Source organism: Ceratotherium simum, chromosome 17, assembly GCF_057802395.1.
Source record: "Ceratotherium simum simum isolate JZ-2026a chromosome 17, ASM5780239v1, whole genome shotgun sequence".
In the NCBI taxonomy this organism is placed as follows: Eukaryota; Metazoa; Chordata; class Mammalia; order Perissodactyla; family Rhinocerotidae; genus Ceratotherium; species Ceratotherium simum.
Window position 1 is genome coordinate 2,586,800 of NC_141916.1, and position 19,781 is coordinate 2,606,580.

Here is a 19,781-nt window from a genome sequence, read left to right on the forward strand (position 1 = left end):
GGCTGATCTTCCTCACACACACACACACACACACACACACACAAAAAGTCCAAGAACATTTCTCATGAAGGAGCACTGTTCCTTGCTTAATTAGAAAAGTGTACCTTTCATCTAGTTAGTATTTGAATATGCATTAAGTGCAAGTCACCATGAAGGTTACAAAGATGAACAAAATATACTTGCTCTCAAGAAGCTTACAATTTTGCAGGAGAGATTAGACATAAAAATATAGAAAATATCATGAGAAACACAAAAATAGTGTGGAAATTCAGAAGAACAGAGGTAAGGAACAGATTTATGAAGAACCTGGCAAATGAATAAAAGTTACAGTATATCAATAGGAAAGAGCACACCAGGGAAAACAGCAGGGGAGCAAAGGCAGAGGCAGCCAGACGCAGATGGAAGATGAGACCATGAGAGCGAGCATGGCCTGTGGGGGTCTCAGGGCACAAAGGAACAGGGAGTCCAACAGCAAGGAGTCTACAAGGTAGGACAATGGAGATCGCTGAGGACCGGTCAAGAGCCCTGACTATTGTAAGCCACAGTAGTACTGGACATTCTGAAAAGAAACATACCAATACTGTGAAAATTAAAATTAAAGGTACTTTTTAAATGAATAAAAGGGGTTCTAACAGCAGAACTCTGAACAACACATCTAGACATGTTAAGCATTTTACTAAAATATGATTAATAGGCAGCCTACCTTAAAAACGCATAAATTAAAGTTTCCAACAAAAATCTATAATAAGATGATGAAAACCAAAATTAAGTGGTCTGAAACAACATACCGCACAGAGGAAAAGAAACTGCAAGAGACTGACCAAAGCCCGTTAAGATGACTGGTGAGTTCAGCTTTCTTCTACAACACGGCATGAATACTAAGCACCTACTATGTGTAGGTGAGCACCACATGCACACATCTTCGCCCCTCTATTTTTCGTACAGGATGTTACCTTTGACACTCCAGCATCTCATATCTAAAGCATACCGAGATTACTTTTAGTTAATAGCACTACCGCAGAACATGGCACTTAGGGTTATTTGCCTAAGATCTCACTTGTATTGACGAGTGAGGCAGATATATGGGGTAAGCCATATTCTTCTTCAAGAAGCTGCTCTGGATCTGCCCACGTGCATAAAAAGTACCCAGTTAAAGCTTAAATACCTAACGGCCAGAGATCTACGGCCAGAGATCTACGTGTAAGCTTAATTGCTGCATAACCAACACTTAACACAAGGCCTAGAATACCAAAGGCAATTATTTGTTGAATGAATCAAAACCAGTTTCTTGCCCTAGAGCAGGGGTTGCCAAACTCCAGCCCGCAAACCAAATCCCATGTGCTGCCCGTTTTTTGTAAAGTTTTGTTGAAACACAGCCATGCAATTGCATACTGTCTATGGTTACTCATACAACAATGGCAGAGTTGAGAGGTTGTGACAGAGACTGTATGGTCCACAAAACCTAAAATATTTATTATCTGGCCCCTTACAGAAAAAGTCTGCTGATACTTGCCCTAAAGGCTAGAGTCTGGAAGAGATAAGGATAGATTTCGTCCATTAATTCACTGGTGGCAAATGGGTTTTAGCTCAAACACCAACTCAAAACGTTAATGATATCTGGAGTGCAGTGTTAAGAATAATTCTGAGACCAAGTCTGGACCCAAAGGGAAACAGTACAGTTCTCAATTGTCAACATCTGCTGTGGTCTAGGGGAAGGAGAAACAGGGTTATAACTTTAAAAACATTCGAAAACTTCTGTTGTAGAATATTTTATCTTTTTTTTTTTTAATTTTTTGTTTATTGCAGTAACATTGGTTTATAACATTGTAAAAATTTCAGGTGTACATCATTGTACTTCTATTTCTGCATAGATTACATCATGTTCACCACCAAAATACTAATTACAACCCATCACCACACACATGTACCAAATTATCCCTTTCACCCTCCTCCCTCCCCCCTTCCCCTCTGGTAACCACCAATCCAATCTCTGTCCCTATGTGTTTGTTTATTGTTGTTATTATCTACTACTTAATGAAGGAAATCATACGGTATTTGACCTTCTCCCTCTGACTTCGCTCTTTCGTCACATATTTTATCTTAAATAGCTAGCACCGATGTCTAATACTTTTACAAGATGAATTAATTAGCTGCAAAATAGTATGCAAAAAGCCCCCCACAAAAAACCTCAAAGGAATCACTGAGAACAGTCCACCTGAATGCCGAAGACTATCTGCCAGAAACAATGATTTTGTTTCTGGCACAGCTGATGCTGCTCATTTTTACAACATTCATTCAACAGGCACCTTATTCACTTAGTCAACACATTCACAGTTGTTAAGGCCATTAGTGAGGATGATAAAATAGTGCTATCAGGGCAAGAAAGTAGGTCTGAAACATATCCAAAAATTCCATCAAGCTTTACAGACAAAATGGAAATGAAAGGCATCTTGGGTAAAGAGCATTTTTACATTTGATGCTAAATCTAATCTATTAAATCTGTCCACTTTGATTCTGGAAGTGGCTAATATAATAAACAGTCTAAAATTAAAGCCGTCATGCCACTGGTGCGCTGCAAAGTTTCCCTCCAGATTTTAGAAAAATCCTTTGATTGCCAGGTTTATGTCAAGGACTTGTGCCCTAGCTGCAAGGGAGGCTGGGACAGCTAAGTACCTGGCATTTTCATTTTCTATAAAGCAAGGTTGGCCATCAGGACTCATTTAGGTCTGTGTCTTCTCAGACACCAGTGACTCTCTAAAAGACAATGTGAACACACACATCCATGTGTCTACACAAGAAGACACTTTTAGTCAGATATTATGTTTCTGTGAGATGTAGTCTGGCAGTATGGGCCATGCTCCGGCATGACAGGAAGAAAGGAGCCACACATGGGGTATTTGAAGAGGTGGCAAAACAAAGTCATTTCTGGGAATGGGGGAGGGAAGGTCTGAAGGTCAGATCAAATTCAAATCTGAAGACTCAGAAGCTTAGGAGAGGTAGGTGATACTAGAGCAATGCTCATCAGTAACATCTCTCATTATAGCAGGGATTGTGCACATGTGTAAGTTTTTAAAAGCACCTCTTGAAGACTCTGACAACACTTCCCCTCGTCCTTAAGACCCTAAGACCTATAGCCCTAGCAAAGAAAGGTCAGGGTCCACCAGAGACGATCCTATTCATCTCTTTGCCTCCAAATAAGTGTCCCCCAGTTTAGCACAGGAAAGGAGGGTCTCTACTGTTTCTCAGGTCTCCAGAAATCAGATTCTTCAGTAATTTACATAACCCGCTCTCAATGTCTTAGGTTCCACAAGTCACAGAAAAAAAGAGACACCACCACTCCAAAGGTATGACCGTTACTGGGAGTAAGAAGGCTAACCAGATGTCTTTCTGCGTTCCTAGCTCAAGTCTGTTCTTCTCTAAGTCTCTTGAATTTGCGACTCCAGAATGTTAATTTAACATTAACATCAAAGATACTCAGTAATTTGTCAAACAGGTTGCAGAATGAAATAGCTCCATCAACCACACAGACATCTCCATTAGGTATGGAAAATATCTGCTTTCATGAATTTCGAGCAAATACTATATTAAGTACAGTTTATGAGCTGTTGGGGCAGAGGTATAAGAAATCAGAAGTGAGGCACTTTAGTTCTAGCAGATAAATTAGAATTCAAGTTAAGGAGCTGGATTCCAGAACAAAACACACACATTTTCATGAATGGAAGAACGCCACAAATATTTTTCTTTTCCCACAAATATTTCTTTTAATATAAATACTCAGATTTTACAACACACTGCCCTCCTCAAGGATAGGGGAATTTTTTATAAAAGCATACTTTTACAGTCTTTTTCAACATAAGACTGAATTCAGAAATAAACAGAATTATTGTCTTCCACAAGAGAAGGAATAAATGACTACAAAAATTATTTTATTTCATTTTACTGTTAACCTCCTAACTAGGATTAAATGACAAAGCTCAATATGACTGCCCCCAAATGCATTTGAAACCATAATAAGAATGCCATGGTTTTAGATTGTGCGTTCATAATTTGCATGACTACATTACATTCTAAATGAAATTTCAAGACCAGGATATTCCTAATGCAAAATTCCCTACTAAACCTGCCGAAAATTCAGAGGAGAAAAATTGGCCAACTAACAAAAAACCGTGGAAGCACAGGCACTTACCGTACCTTTCTCTAGTTATTTTAAGATCTCAATCTCAGCAGCAGTTTATGCTAGCTGCTTAATGCCCACATGGCATGTGCAGCTAATGGTCTTATGAAGTCGTTTTTAACTAATTTAAGTTCTTCCTTTTATACTCTAACCTCTTTGTTTTATTCGAAGATGTGCTTAGAATCCAGTAAAACAAAGACCACTTAAAAAATAAAAGGCATGCCACACTTTGGAAACCATAAATAATGCTTACGTTTGGCTTTCCCATACATTATTCCACTTACTTGCATAATTATTAGGTCAGTACTACCCCTCCCCACCTAAAGTAGCTTTGAAACATGCCTGTCCTGGCAATTCTATGAGACATAAGTCAGTATCCAAAAAACAGGGCATACACGTTTGCATTCTTGGATATTAGTATGCATATACCAATGAACAGATAAAGGCAATGAGAACTGAAGTTTGGGTATTAATTAGGCTGCTAGCAATAAGCAGAAGTGGCGAAAACACAAAGAGCGAGCAGGCACTGCTTGTAATCAATTCTGAGTTTCGAAGTAGCATCTTCAGATACTTCCTTCTTTCCTTGTCAATACCAAGTGATTCATCAAGGATTTTTAAATAGAGATTATACTAGTCCTATAATATTCCTATTCCAACCTTCTACTGTACTCTTACTTCACAATTAAATGTATTATACCATTCTTAGAAACCTTATTAATTGGGAGATTTAAAAATCTATCAAGAAGAAATTGTGGCTAAAATATGACCTCTCAATCAGTAAACATTTCTTTTTAACACTTACCAACAACTTTCCAGGCACCAATATACACAGGTACATCTTCACCACTTCCGAACACTTAACTGGACTCGCACTAAGGAATCAGGTAGCAGCGCACTCCGTTCTGTGTCAGCGCCAGAAAGAACTGCTCAGGAGACTGTTTCTAGGCTGCCCACTTCAAGTACCATTTCAGACCCTGGCATCCTCCCCAAAGACACAAAGTCACAGACAGTAAGCCTTTCCTACAATTTCAGACTCATTTCTCACAGAAATTCTGAAATCCTAAAATCTCTAAAACCTAAAAGTTTCTCAACTAATTTGGGGGCAAAACCTGACCTGATATAAATTTTTTCACAGCAAAACCTACACGCTGACATGAGGCTGTTCACTTTTTAATTATCCCATTTAGTGTGACTATGCATATTTCATTTTAGAAATAGTGTTTGATTACCCTCACTAAAATTCAAAACAAATCTTTCCAAAAAATCCTGAACTCCAAAATACCTGGTGCCAAGGGTCACAGGTGAGGGATTATGGACCTATAATTCATTTCACAAACATCTACTAGAGCAAAAACTCCCTTGAACATACTTCGCACTTTCCAGTTTCTGTCCTGTTGCCTACCCTGACTCACTGTCAGTCTAACTGGCACAGCCCTTTAATACCACGTACACATCCCACCTCATCTTCAATGTCTCCTTGGACTACTAGAGCTTGAGAGTTTTCATTTCTTCCTCTTACTCTATAAGCACTCATCTATATCATTCATTTCAGTATTGATGATTATTATTTTGAACTGCTATTTACACTTTATATTGATTAACTTTTCATGTCTTTGCTAGGAACCTTTCGTGCATAATTAATTACTCAATTTAATCCTAACACACAGTAACTGAGAACAACTATCTCTCAATAACATGCAGTCAGATGAACGAGTCCTCAAGAGACACATGCCCTAAATAATGAGGAACTATAGTTAGAAATATAACACCTAAAAAAAGTAGTGTAGGAAGTAGCCTATGATGGAAATTGATAAGGACAAATCACCGAGCACCTTATGTATTCTTTCAATTAAAATAAAAACTTTTGAGCACTTACCATGTGCCACTTACTGGGCTAACCAATTGAGATTGTGGTGGAAAGGTGACATGGTGTTCTTGCCCTTTTGAAACAAACAGTTTAGAGGGGAAGAGAGGATAAAGGGAGAAATATAATTATTGATTGTGATAAGAACTATGAAGGTAATAGAGGGGGGATGCTCCTTTAAAGTGATCAGGAAAAAACTCTGTAAATGTGACACCTGAGCTAAGATCTAATGTTGAGACTGAAGCAGAAATGCAGACAGCCAGGGACAGACTGTGATAGACAGAGAGCAGTCGTAAGCACCAACTAGGTGGTGAAGGGCTTGTAGGGTCAGGATCAGAGAGAAGTCCAGTACAGCTAAAGCTCAGTGAACAACGAAGGAGGTCAAGTTGTGACGGAAGCAAGAATTGGGTCTGGTTTTTATTATAAGCCACTGGGGGGAAACTGGGACTGGAGGGTATTACATGATCTGATTTGCATTTTTAAAAGATGACTTTGTCTTCTCGGTGGAGACTGAGGTAGAGGAGGACAAGAATGGAAACAAGTTAGAAAGTCCAGACAAGAGATGAATGTGGCATAAACAGAGGTCGTATCACAGAAACACAGGATTTTAGAGCTCAATAAGACCTGAGTAGCCATTTAATCAAACGTTCTCTACACAGAGGTAAGTTCTCAGAGAGGAGTTACTTGTTCAGTGTTTCAAGGCAGTGCCAGAGAGAGAACTGAAGCCTAGGTCACGCAGGTCACAGTCATCCCCTCTAAACCATGTTACTTAAGACAACAGGGGGAATGAAAGGTCTAGCAACTACTCAAACCTAGCACACCATTTCTCAGATTGACCCCTCATGCTCAAAGGAATCAGCTAAAACCTATGAGAAAAAATGAAATAAATAAGTGTCCAATTTGAGCACCTGAAGGTTCAGAGAAAAGTACATAAGGGCCTGTTGGGGAATAAAAATAGCAAAAGTACCCTCAACTCACACTGCTTAGTGATGAAACTTTTACTTTCACTCCATCATCTCTGATAGGGAACACCAATTTATCCTCTACAGAGGGCCCTCAGGTGGACAAGATGTACCAACCACTAACGCATCACAAGGGATTCCCGTTCCACCAGAACTCTGAAGGGCGGCAATAGCAGCCCCGCTCCTTAGCAAGAGAACCTCCTAACCACCATCCTCACTCTCTTTTCTGCTCTACTTCCTGCCCTTCCACTCTTCACTGCCTATTATCACCATCATCACTTTCATGTAAGCAACAGAAAAAACATCAGGAAGGCTCCTCTGTCATTAAAAGCTTGCAAATCCTGTCTTCTCTTTGTTGAAGGGTGATGAAGTAAGGCGACAGGGCTCTCGGAAGAAAAAAAAGTTTAACTACAAAAAATCTAGAGGAAATTTCATACAATTTTTTTTTTTTAGCTAGCAACTAAAACTCCATAAGCAATAGCCAGTGGCCACCTTGTGACTATCTTGGATGTCCTGGACATAAAATATGATCTCAGTAGGTTTCCTAATTCAGAACAGCTGACCAGTTAATTATTTAATATCGGGAGAACTAAAGCTTCCTATTAAATTCCCTCCCTTATTGTGGGATGAACTCACGGGGGCAGGAGTTCTATGATGTTTAGTCCCTGAAGCCTCCCTGAAGTTAAACGACTCCACACCTCTTCCTCTGATGTCAGCCCTGCTCTTTCATACAGTGATGCTCAGACTCAATACCCTCTTTCTTCACAGAACACACCCATTTTATTATCTCTCAGGAAATAAATGGCACTGAATTCCGAAGAAACTGAAACTGAGTACAGTATAAACTATAATTTACCCATCTTTTTTTTTACTTCTTTAATAATCTGAAACTTATTATTTGAAACAAATGCAGGTTAGCCTAAAAATCCTTTAAAATTAGGAACTGTCCTAAGACATGAAGTTTATAAAAATAGTTGTTTAACAAGGATTGCTACAATTGTTCTTAAACAAACATGAAAAAGAAACAGCTTTCTCCCAGAAGGTAAGAAAGAACATTATCATTTATCTTGGAAAAGTGTCTACTAAAGGTAGACAACATACCAAATTCTCAGGTCAAGGAGACATTATTAAACCCAAATGGGAAAAAGTCCATAGCTTTACTATAGGAAAGCTACTCCATATCCTAAAACTGTGACAGTCAACTATTAAAAATCTGCTTAAGATTATGTCAAAACTTGGACATACATGCAATGTATCCATAAATAAGTAATCAGGTGTACAAAACAAGTATTAAAACCAAAACTAAGCTTAAAAAATACTGTGAACAAAAGTTGAATGAACTGCTCAAAGGAGAACACTGCAAAGAAATTAAACCTAAAACGATTACATATTAGAGATTTTGAGATAAAGCAGAGGAAAACACTGCCTCACATTATCTATGGTTCCCATTCTTCTCCTCCCCTCCAACAAAAATATAAACAAAATAAATCAAACATGTTAAACACTGAGAGCAAAGCATGGAAAAATGAGTGATACAAAAAGAAAAACGTGAACAACAACCAGAGAGGCAGTTGGGAACATATATTTTTTTTTGGTGAGGAAGACTGGCTCTGAGCTAACAACTGCTGCCAATCCTCCTCTTTTTGCTGAGCAAGATTGTCCCTGAGCTAACATCTGTGCCCATCTTCCTCTATTTTGTATGTGGGATGCCGCCACAGCATGGCTTGATGAGAGGTATGTCAGTCCGCACCCGGGATTCAAAACTGCGACCACCAGGCCGCTGAAGCGGAGCGTGCGAACTTAACCACTATGCCACTCGGCTGGCCCAGTTAGGAATATTTTAATAACCTTTTTCAGTAAATGTGGATATTCTCTTCTGGTCCTACACCAAAACTCGACAACTGATTGCAATATACTGAGATGGGAAACCTTATCAATAAACTTTATGTTCTCTATAACATTAAAATCCACTAGTCTAGCTGTAACTTGGGAAGGATTTCTTACCCATGCATGATTTTGTAATATCATGCACTGGTTACCCGGAACATACCGGTTTACAGAGTTACAAGGATTTCAAATACTGACACATTTCATTATATATTAAAAATAAAAAACATTCATTGACATTACCAATATCATCAGAAAAAAATCTCAAATATAAGGAAGCTGTGAACAGCACAGTGGCTGATACAAGTTTTCCAAAATTCTAATTTTCACTTGAAAACTAGAACTTCATCATTGACCATAAATACTATCAATCTTCTCCTTAAAGCAAAGGGCTCACTTTATTTTTGAGAAAATATCAGTCTAATATTCAAGTCTGAATAACCACAGTTTGTCAGGCATTCTTTCAAGTAAAAATAGTGTTCATGAAAAAAGTGGCTGGTTCAGCTTGCAACTCAAATAATCACACAAATGCTTTTCCTAGAGAAAACCATTATACCTCAGTATGGCAGCAAAAAAGTGTTTTAAGCATACTTCCCATTTTGTCACAGTATATTAAAATGATGTGTACAAGAGTTGAGATTTGATAAAAAAACAAAACGAAACATGTTTTCTTCTTCACTGAGCACAGTTAGGTGAAAGTTTTTGTTTTTTTAAAATTTTGAGTGACTAATACAGTGTGGTGCCCTGACCTGATTCGTTCTAAGGTGCCAGAAGTCTGACCCACCACTGCTTTTCTACTATTGTTACAAATGTCAACACAGTGAAAAAGGCAAAGAACATACTGTATTACTATTTACAGTATAATTATAAAAATAGTTTTGTACTTGCAGGCTCTTTGAAAACGTCTAGGCAATCCGCAGGGTACCCTGGACCATACTTTGAAAACCACTGAGCTAGACAATTTATTTGTTAAGCTGTTCACAATCATAATTATTCTTTCTTAGTCTTCATTCATACCTTAATGGGAATCTTAAAAATCAAATAATAAAATCAACTTCAATTGGGAGTAGCAATGCTATAGGGGAATGAAAGCTTTATAATAAAGAATAATGTAGTATAATAAATACTACATTAGTATATTCTTTTATAAACATTTATGAATAATGCTCCATTTAATCCTCAACAACTCTAAGTAGTATACGTCATCTTTCCCATTGAGGAAAACTTCAGAGAGGGAAGTACAAATTCTGCCTAAAAATTCATTCTACTGGTGGGATTACAAGTCGTATTACTTTTCCTCTTTATACTTTTCTGTATTCTAAACACTTTAATAAGAAAAATTTAAAAGACAAACATATTTGAAAACTCAGCCAGTCTTACCAATACAAACAAACTTAGTGCTGTATCTCAAGTTCAACAATTTCAAGAGCAGTAGAAGAAACTAATAGATACACATGTTTATATACCTCATCCCTATCCCTCTTTATTATCTGTACAGTACAGAATTCAAGATTCCTGAGGGATTCCTAAGTTTTGCTATTGTTACTGAAGAGCTTAATAATAACTTTTAAATCTTAGAAGCAGCAGCTGTAACTATATTAGCATAATCTAGTAATAGTAATATTCTCACTGCAACCTTAAAACACAAGGTAACAGTTGGATACAATATGCATACCACTTTGACAACTAAAAACTATTAATTAAATGAAAAGAGCTTATATTTCTAGTCTTTATTTTATTGATACCCTCAGTCCTATTAACTAAGAACTTTTAGAAAGTCCCCTATTTTTTTTTTTTTAGAATAAAGTGACCTAAAAATATATTCTAGGGCCGGCCCCGTGGCTTAGCGGTTAAGTGCGTGCGCTCCGATGCTGGCGGCCCAGGTTCGGATCCGGGGCGCGCACCGACACACTGCTTCTCCGGCATGCTGAGGCCGCGTCCCACATACAGCAACTAGAAGAATGTGCAACTATGACATACAACTGCCTACTGGGGCTTTGGGGGAAAATAAATAAATAAATAAAATTATAAAAAAAAAAAGTTAAAAAAAATATTCTAATGAGGATAAATTTTAGAAGACACAGATAATTAGAATTTTATTTTACGTAACATTTTCCATTTCCTTTCCAGAAGCTTTTGCCAAAATCTGCTATTAAATGGACAAAACAGATTTTCTTTCATCTTTTTTTCCCTTCCCACAATGCAAAGAAGAGGAAAGCAACAGGTAGAGGTAATCCACCAATGGGGCAATCAGTTCACTGTATATTTTCTAAATATAATTACTTAATTAAATGCTAAGTTTTAAATATAGGAGAAAAAAATCTATTTTATTAAAAGTACATGTTTACTGAAATGAATTTTCAAAGCAACTACTGAAAAACTCAGCAAGAAGCTCTGACAGAGTAAAAGTGATGATTCCAAGAAGTCAATAATTTAAAGTGATCAAAATTATTTATAACTGCTTTTAATAGATGCTCTCTTCCTTTAACATCTTTATTCAGTCTACTTGTACAACAGTTAAAAACATTCAATCCCCCATCACTGGAAAAGATTACCTAGCAAGTTATCTCATGAGATCAGAATCTGGTTTAAATGTAAAGGTCTCATTGATATATATCATATAATATTATCATATAATATATTATCATATAAAATATATATATTAGGCAAAACTATAGAACAGCATAACTGTTTTATAATACTTACAAGAGTAAGCTTTAGGAACCAGCTCAATGTAAAATTCAAAATCAGAACATTAGATAATTACTCTCTATGGTTAGTGAGACTAAGATTCTTAATTTAAAAGGGAACATATTTCTAGTACTTAAGCACCTCATATACAATCAATTTTAAGCATAGTAATACTCCAGAATATTGTTCTGTATAATAAAAACCAGATGGAAAGTCTGCAACTCATGTTGCAAATATTTTTTTTGATAAGTAATTTAAATATTATTTTAAACCTAGTACATTTCCCCAAATTTTCATTTCTTTCTTTTATAAGTTTTAAGGCTCCTTGGAAACAGAGTTTAAAAAATTTTGATCCTCCACTGATGCAAAGCAAAAATTCCTTCTAAATTGCTACTGAAATAATAATCAATTTCTGTGTACCCTTAATTTGATTAACATTAAGAATAAACGCACTAGTGTTAGGAATTATGGAGAAGTGGTATTCTTTTTCTTAATGGTGCATTTTAAAAAGTGATTTTAATTTTTAAAAGGCAGCACAAAAGTTCCTCATAACCTTTCCTCTTTAAAATAGAAATTCTATGACTAATGGGATTGGTCTTAGATCCAGTGCTCAACTAAGTTCTAACAAGGTACAACAGATTATACACAAGCCAGTCTTTACTGCAAATGGATAAATTCTTCTATTCTTTGTTGCTACTGCTTCCATTGCATTCATGCGATTTCCAAAGAACTAATAAATTAAAAAGACTTAAGTCCTCAAATGGTAATTAGTACCTTTCAACACTGTTGCAAAATATCTAAGAACACTGAAAAACATTAGAGGCCGGCCCCGCAGCTTAGCGGTTAAGTGCGCGCGCTCCGCTGCTGGTGGCCTGGGTTCGGATCCCAGGCGCCCACGGACGCACCGCTTCTCCAGCCATGCTGAGGCCGCGCCCCACATACAGCAACTAGAAGGATGTGCAGCTACGACATACAACTATCTACTGGGGCTTTGGGGGGAAAAAAATAAGTAAATAAAATTATAAAACTTATTAAAAAAAATGAAAAACATTAGGCTTTCAGCACAAGGGTAAGCTGTGGTACAGTACTCCTGTTTACTGAAAAATCCGTCCAATGTTACAATGAATCATTGCATCAGCCAAAATGTCTGTTTCTTAACTTTTTCTAAAAGAAATCAATTTGAAAAGGCTAACAGCAAAACCTTAAGCCTAATCTCTAAGACCATGGTGGAGTCCTCAAAAACGATAGGAGGGAAATCAAACAAACCAAGCAAGGCATGTATTTAGTCACAACCTTATATGGTCTTACACACAAGGTTTAAGAGAGATCAATCTTTATCAAGCTTTTCTACAGACTGAACATGTGACATCACTGCCATAACAAAAAAACCAGCTTTTGAATACTTAGCTCATAAATACTAAACTATTCCTGGTACCAGTCAAATCTAGACACTACAGATCAATATCCACCCTCTTTATCAATACATACACAGGAACACATTATTTTAAGTCTTTAGGAAAATGATGTGCATATCAGTAAGATATTGATATTCAATAATAAAATTGCCAATTTAAACTACAGTTTTAGAAAAAAATAAACAACACCTTTGCAAAATCAGCCAAATTCTCTTTGTATCAGATCCAGTTTTGCTGATTAGTTCCACTCCCCTAACAAATATTTGTCAAGTATCTACAACAAAAGTCAAAGAAAACTGAACATGAGCAGTTTCTCATCCAAATCTTAGACTTATATTTAAAACAACATGTATAATTAGCTACCATGTTATCAATCTCTGCATAGGTCTTCTACCAATCTTGAATTACACTGGAAGATACACTTGATAAGATCCTTATGTGCATGGATCAAGGTTTTTTATGATCAATTCTTTATTACACCTCGCTAGACCCTCCTTACATGATGGCTCCTTACCATGGGGACTCCTTTATACAGCTAAGAGAAAATATTTTAATTCTATAGTAAAGGACTGTCTTGAAGATAAAATGAAAATCCATCTGTAAAGTTAAAAAGATTCCAAAGCCAATGTGGATACATTTCCTTTTGAAGGAATACAAAGTTCTCTGCAAATATCCTCTCTTCAAATGTTCATTACAATTAATCCCTAAATTTAAACGCTAAAGACTATGTGCACAGGCAAGGTTCTAGGAACTAAGAATACACTGGAAAATGAAAAGGATCCAGTCCCTACCCTCATGGTGCTTGCACTGAGCAAAGTGGTGTTGCCTATCTGGCAGGCAGGCAACATACCTGCGCTTTGGGGCATACAAAGAACACATCCTGTCCTTGGAGCTTACAATTTGTGGCAACAGATAACAAAAATACATAAAATGATCACAGAGTAGGAAGTGATATGTGTCATAGAAAGGAAGAGAGATGGGGTGCAGTAGGGGGAGAGGGCAAAAGACGGAGCAGTCCGTTTCACGCCCTATACCACATTTTTAGATTAAGCAAGTTTATTATTGGGCTCTTCAGTTGTATTCTGAGAACTGGCACATTAAAACCAAACTGGCTACATGTGTTTCAAAGATTTACTTTTGGGTTTCCTCTGACGAGGTAGCCTCACAATTTATTGTGAATACCGACCAAGAAAATGCAAGTGAAAGCACTTTGTGTAGTGCAGAGTAAAAATGGGACGAGCTGAAACGACACTATCATTCAGGGCCCTGCATCCTGAGAGTTATTTAACCCCCGAGCTGCAATTTCTTCTCCTAAAACCCAGCAGTGAAACCACCCAAGTTCCACACTGTCTGACCAAAGTACCCACCTTTTCTGGCTACGACGGGAACATTGCCCTCTGTAAAATGTCATTCACTATACAAATATCGTACTTCTTCCCCAGGTTGCCTCTTACGGATAGACTACTGTCCTAAACGTCAGCCGCTAACTAGTTATCTTATCTTCTCTAGGCCTCAGTTTCCTCCTCCATGAAATGAGAGGGTGGGACGGGACGATCGAAATAGTTCTTTCCGGCCCTTGAAAAGTCCCATGACTCCATAATGACTCAAGTACTATGCAAGAGTCAGCTTTCAGGAGTGATCTGAGCTCAAAGTCAAATGAACGTCTCCCTTTTTTATAAGTCACTTGTCGCGGAGATAAGGTTTTATTGAGCAAGTCCAAACAGCACTCTAATTACAAAAAAGAGGGTTAAAGATGAATTTACGAGTTAAAAGCTTTAAGTTATCAGCACTCGAAATATATTACATGCTACCAGCAAAACAAAAATCCAATTAGACTGAACTCACTTTAAAATATTAAAACCACAATCTTCATTTCGTGCCAACTTCCTACCCCGTTAAAAATGCGATTTCCCGTTACTGTAACGCAGAACCGCTCGTGTTCCTATCAGACAAGAGTTGCAGGGCAAAAACGTTTTTCTAAACTAATAAAGAGGGTGGGGGGGCAGGCGGAGGGGAAGCAAACCACCCGCCCAAACTCGCCAGGATGAGCTTTTCTCCAAAAGCCAGATTTTTCAGAAGAAAGATCCGCCGCCGGGCTCAGGGGGCAGCTTTAAACGCCCCTCCCGCTGACAGCGCCGAGACGGCGAAAGCAGAAGCGGACCCACTTCCCGGATCCCGCGCCGGCGGAGGCCCGCGGCCCTCGGCGACTGGGCGGGGCCGTGCCCGCGGCCCGGCCGCTCCGGGAAACTTTCCCCGCGGCGCCCCGCGGGCGGGGCGGCGGCCGCCAGGACAACTTTCCGGCTTCCGCTCCAACTCGCGCCCACCCGGGAGGCCGGGCGGCGGGCGCCGGGGTCCCGGCCCGCTCCCTCCGCCATGTTTCCCACCGCCGCCCGTCCGCCGGCGCCCGCCCGCCGCCCGGCCCGGAGGCCGCGGCCGCGCCACCTGCCGCGCCGAGGGGCCTCCGCGGCCTGCCCGCCCCCGCCGCCCGCCGGCCCGCGCGCCCGGCCCACCTCTCCCGCTGCCGCCGGCCCGCCGCGCCCGCGCTGCTCCGCGCCGCTGCCCCGGCGCCACGGCGTCCGCTCCGCCGCCGCTCCGGCCCCTCACACGCCGACTCCGGGCGAGGTTTGGCGGCGGCGCCCTGACGTCAGGCGCTCGGCCTCGCTCCCGCTTCCGCCCGCGGGCGGGGCGGCTGCGCGCCGGGAAGGGGCGGGGCGAGGGCCGGGGGCGGGGCCTCCGCGGCGCTCCCCAGGCCGCGCCTCGCCCTGGCTGCCCGCGCGTTCGCGAGCCCGGCGCGGCGCGGGGTGCGCGGGGCTGCCCGGCCCTCCCGGAAGGTGCCTTTAGCCCGCTGCGGTGCGCTCAGCGCGGCCGCCAGCCGTGGGTGCGCGCAGTCCTTTGTGCTGGGAAGTGGCCGGGCCAGTAACTGGGCGCGTGTCCACGCCCAGAGACCCCGCCGAGGGGCCTGGGCCACGGCTGTGTCTTGTTCCTTCCTGGAATGGGCTTTCTCTTGAGTTGACAAGTGTTCCATCCGCTAGTGTCTTAACCTGGGTGAGCTCTTTCCAAATTACCCTGCCAAACTCGGCTGACAAGTCGGTGGTCCGAAACAACTTTGTACCTAGATCAACTATTTATATGAATAAAATAAGATGCATCTTTAATGCATGACGCCGGCACTTTCAAGGGTTATTCATAGGTGGGTTTATGATGTGACTCCTGGGCAACAGAAAGCACCTTCTGTTCCAAAAATGCCTTGTTCCAAAAAGGGCGGGACCTTAACAAGGGAATTTACCATTATTAGAAAAAAGACTAAAATACAATTCCCTTAGTACAAGATATTAGCTTTTTTATGAAAGCTTTTTTTATGAGGTTTTCATGGGCAAAGAGATTCAAAGAGGGAGCAAAGCGCAGGGAAAAGTCAGAGGTGGGGGTCGTTGAAGACCAACTTTCCCTCACTTCATGGTTTAACGGGGCCCTGTATAAATTATTCTTGAAATAATTTTTTTGAACTTTGATAAATTTGGAAGATTAATGAAAAGCATGATTAATTTCACTCCTTTTAAGAACACTAGTAATTGAAAACTAACAAGTTAAAGGAATAGATAAGAATGAACTATGATTATCCTAAGTTTTCTGTATATGTGCTTTCTAGGTGTTTCAAAATTTAGGTTAATTGAATATGTTGCATATTTCGGTAATTTTTGTTTCCTTAGAAAACCCTTTTTTAATGGAACTATCAAAGGCAAATTTCAGAGCAGTCTGTAGCAATTATTATAAATTCTGAAAATGAATTTCAAATAATTTGACTTTACTGACCTTTTCAATTATTGCAGGAAACTTTGAGAAATCAGAAAGCCTGAAACTCTGAGTTCATGGAAGCAGATATTACCTGGGTATACTGGGATTTTTCTTGTCTTTCTTTCCTTTTTTTTTTTTTTTTACCTCTCTTTGACCTTTGCGCAATTGATTTTTTTTCCCACAAAGAGTCAGTTTTAGAAGATTGGAGCTAGGATTATTTAGAGTTTGAGAGAATGTGTAAAATAGTTTGTTTTGGTTAAAGACACATTTGTTTTCTTCTATTAGACTGGAAATCATTACGCTTGTATTAAACTATTATCTCTATGCAGATTATACCAGAATCTGCATCTCTTAGCACTGAACTCACTTTTGGGTTTGAGTCCCTTGTTTTTGTCTCCTTGAAATCTTCACCAGGATATTCCACTGGCAACTTGAACTGGTCATGTGTGCAAACTGAACTCATCATCTTTGTCACGGAACCAGTTTCTTCTCCTTTTCTTTTGTTAATTGTATCACCATCTTTTAAATTACCTGTCTTCAAGCCTGACTCTCCTTTCTCTGCCTTTTCTTGAACCGTCAGTCAATTGGCACATCTCTTGATAGTAATTCATTCCTACTAAGACCACACTTGTTGAGGTTGGCACTACCAGGACTTCAGCGCACCTTCCTACCTTGCTTGTGGCTTCCAGTCTGTTCCTGGTGTGATCCGTTCTACATGTTGTTGCCAGATAAATTATCTTAAAGCATGCAGAGCAAATCACTCTCTTCCCCTGCCCTACCAAAATAAAGTTAAAATCCTTGTATCTTACTTTTCCCCTTCTCTTAAAATTGCTTGACAGTCAGAATGGACTTTTCATCTTGCCCAAATATAGCACTTCCACGCTTCTCTGGTGTGAGAGGTGATTTCCTCTGCCTAGAAGTCCCTTCCTACCCCTGCCCATTATTGAAGGTCTGTTTACTTTCCCCAAAAAAGGCATCTTCTCTGATATTTCCAATTCCGCCTGGTCTCTTCTCTTTGGAATTCCCGTAACCCTCTATTGCTCCTTTCTTTTGTCACTTGTTTCCTACCGTCCTGCTAGAACAGGAGTTTGCAAACTTTTTCTGTAAAGAGCCAGATAGCAAATATTTAAGGTTTTGTGGGCCAGATGGTCTTTGCTGCAACTGCTCAACTCTGCCTTCATTGTGCAAAAACAGCCACAGGACACATAAAGAATGAGTGTGGCCATCTTCTAATAAAATTTTATTTACGGACGCTAAAATTTGAATTTCATATAATTTTAACATGTCACAAATATTCTTCTTTTTTTGTTTTTTTTAACCATTTAAAAATGTGAAAGCCATTCTTAACTCATGGCTGTACAAAAACAGGCAGCGGGCTGGATTCGGCCAACAGGCCATTGTTTGCCCTGCGGTACTCAGGGCCAGCTTCATAGGTGTGTGACAGGGCCTTGTGCTTAGAAAGGCCCATGATCAGTTTAATGCTCTCATGTCACCATCTTGAAATTTTTAATAATTTTTGAACAAGAAGCCTGCATTTTCATTTTGCACTGGGTACCTCAAATTATGCAGCCGGTCCTGCCTATACTGGAAGATAAAATCCATAAGCTCGGGATGTGTATTTCTCATGTTCGGCACGGTGCTTTTCACATAATAGGCATTCACAATGTATTTGTCTATTTTCTGTTCCTAAGGTACTGTGGAATAGTGGAGAACACGAGAGTTCGAGTTCAGCACCATTTATTAGCTGTGTGGTCTTGGGCAAATTCCTTAACCATGCTGAGCTTTGGTTTTCTCATCTATAACATGGGGATAATAACCTCTGCCTTATAGAATTATGGTCAGATAAAGTGCAGAAAATAGCCATATCTTAGCCCCTGGGTCTAGAAGAAGCTCAAAATTCGTTTTTCCCCTTTTAGGGGAAGTGAATTAATAGTGTGCTCACCCATAACCCTTGCTGTATTTAACCTGACGCAGATTTCTGATTTTTCATATTATTTACCTCCTTAAAAGTTTTACTTCAAATAACATCTGTACTTCACTAGTTTGATTTCAAAAGTCCACATAAGTAAAGGTCTTATTGCAAATCCAAAATTAGATTTGAAAAGACTCCAAATTTACAATTTTCCTAATTAACACAGTGATTATTAGCATTAACAAGAGTCATGCTGTTTAACTTCCAATTAAGCATGGTTATCAATAGCATTGATAGTCATTAACCTTAAATATTATATTATTTCATTCACAAATGAACAATGTTGAAACGATTCTTTCAAGGCACTTTCTCACTGGTTTTTCCCTCTGTTGTGTGTGTGCATGCAAATGCGTGTATGCATGTATGTGTGTGTGTGTATATATATGTATATATACACACACACACATATAGTGTATGGGATATCAATATAGTTCTTTTCTTGTACAGTATCCTGCATAGCTGGGGTTGGAAGTTGAGAAAGATAAGGAGGCTGCTTGTTGATGCAAAAGAGGAAAAACCATGGCTTAAATCCCCGGTTAGTTTCATTTTGTTTTCTTGGTCAAAGATTGTGTTCCAAACTCTATGCAGTTATTTTGTAAATCCTAGCACTTAATCACACGAGAGACCAGATAAGAGCATATTAGACCATCGCTGCTATAGGAAAACAACTCAGAGCTCATACTCTGCTAGGGTAGTTCCTCTAAGATTTCTGCTTTGGGGAAACCAAGTACTTATATATAAGAAAAATGAGGCAGCTTGGCATGTCTTCTACTCTGCATAGTAACTATAACTGCTTATTTGTCTCAGGACATATTTCATATTCTGCCTGTACTCTATTTCAGCACTTGTAGGCCTGACCACCAAACCTGCCTACACCACATGAGATAAACCTAACAGCTCTGTAATTTTGTCATGGCTAGTGTCCGTGAGGAAGGAACAGATCATACTTAAAATTTCACCCTTTCTTAAGCTGTAGCTGAGAAAAACCATGCAAATGAAAATGACATTCCCAGAGCCATCATGT

The 19,781-nt window shown here is 39.5% G+C and overlaps 1 protein-coding gene across 1 annotated transcript in view; it reads right to left on the minus strand.

Annotated features, from left to right (window-relative positions):
- RAP1B (RAP1B, member of RAS oncogene family) overlaps nt 1–15,520 on the minus strand; it is a 44,870-nt gene extending 29,350 nt beyond the window's left edge. Inside the window, exon 1 of the mRNA XM_087442048.1 lies at nt 15,504–15,520. The gene's annotated coding sequence lies outside the window, so the exon portion shown is untranslated. The remainder of the gene's footprint in view (nt 1–15,503) is intronic.
- Between the last annotated feature and the right edge of the window lie 4,261 nt (nt 15,521–19,781).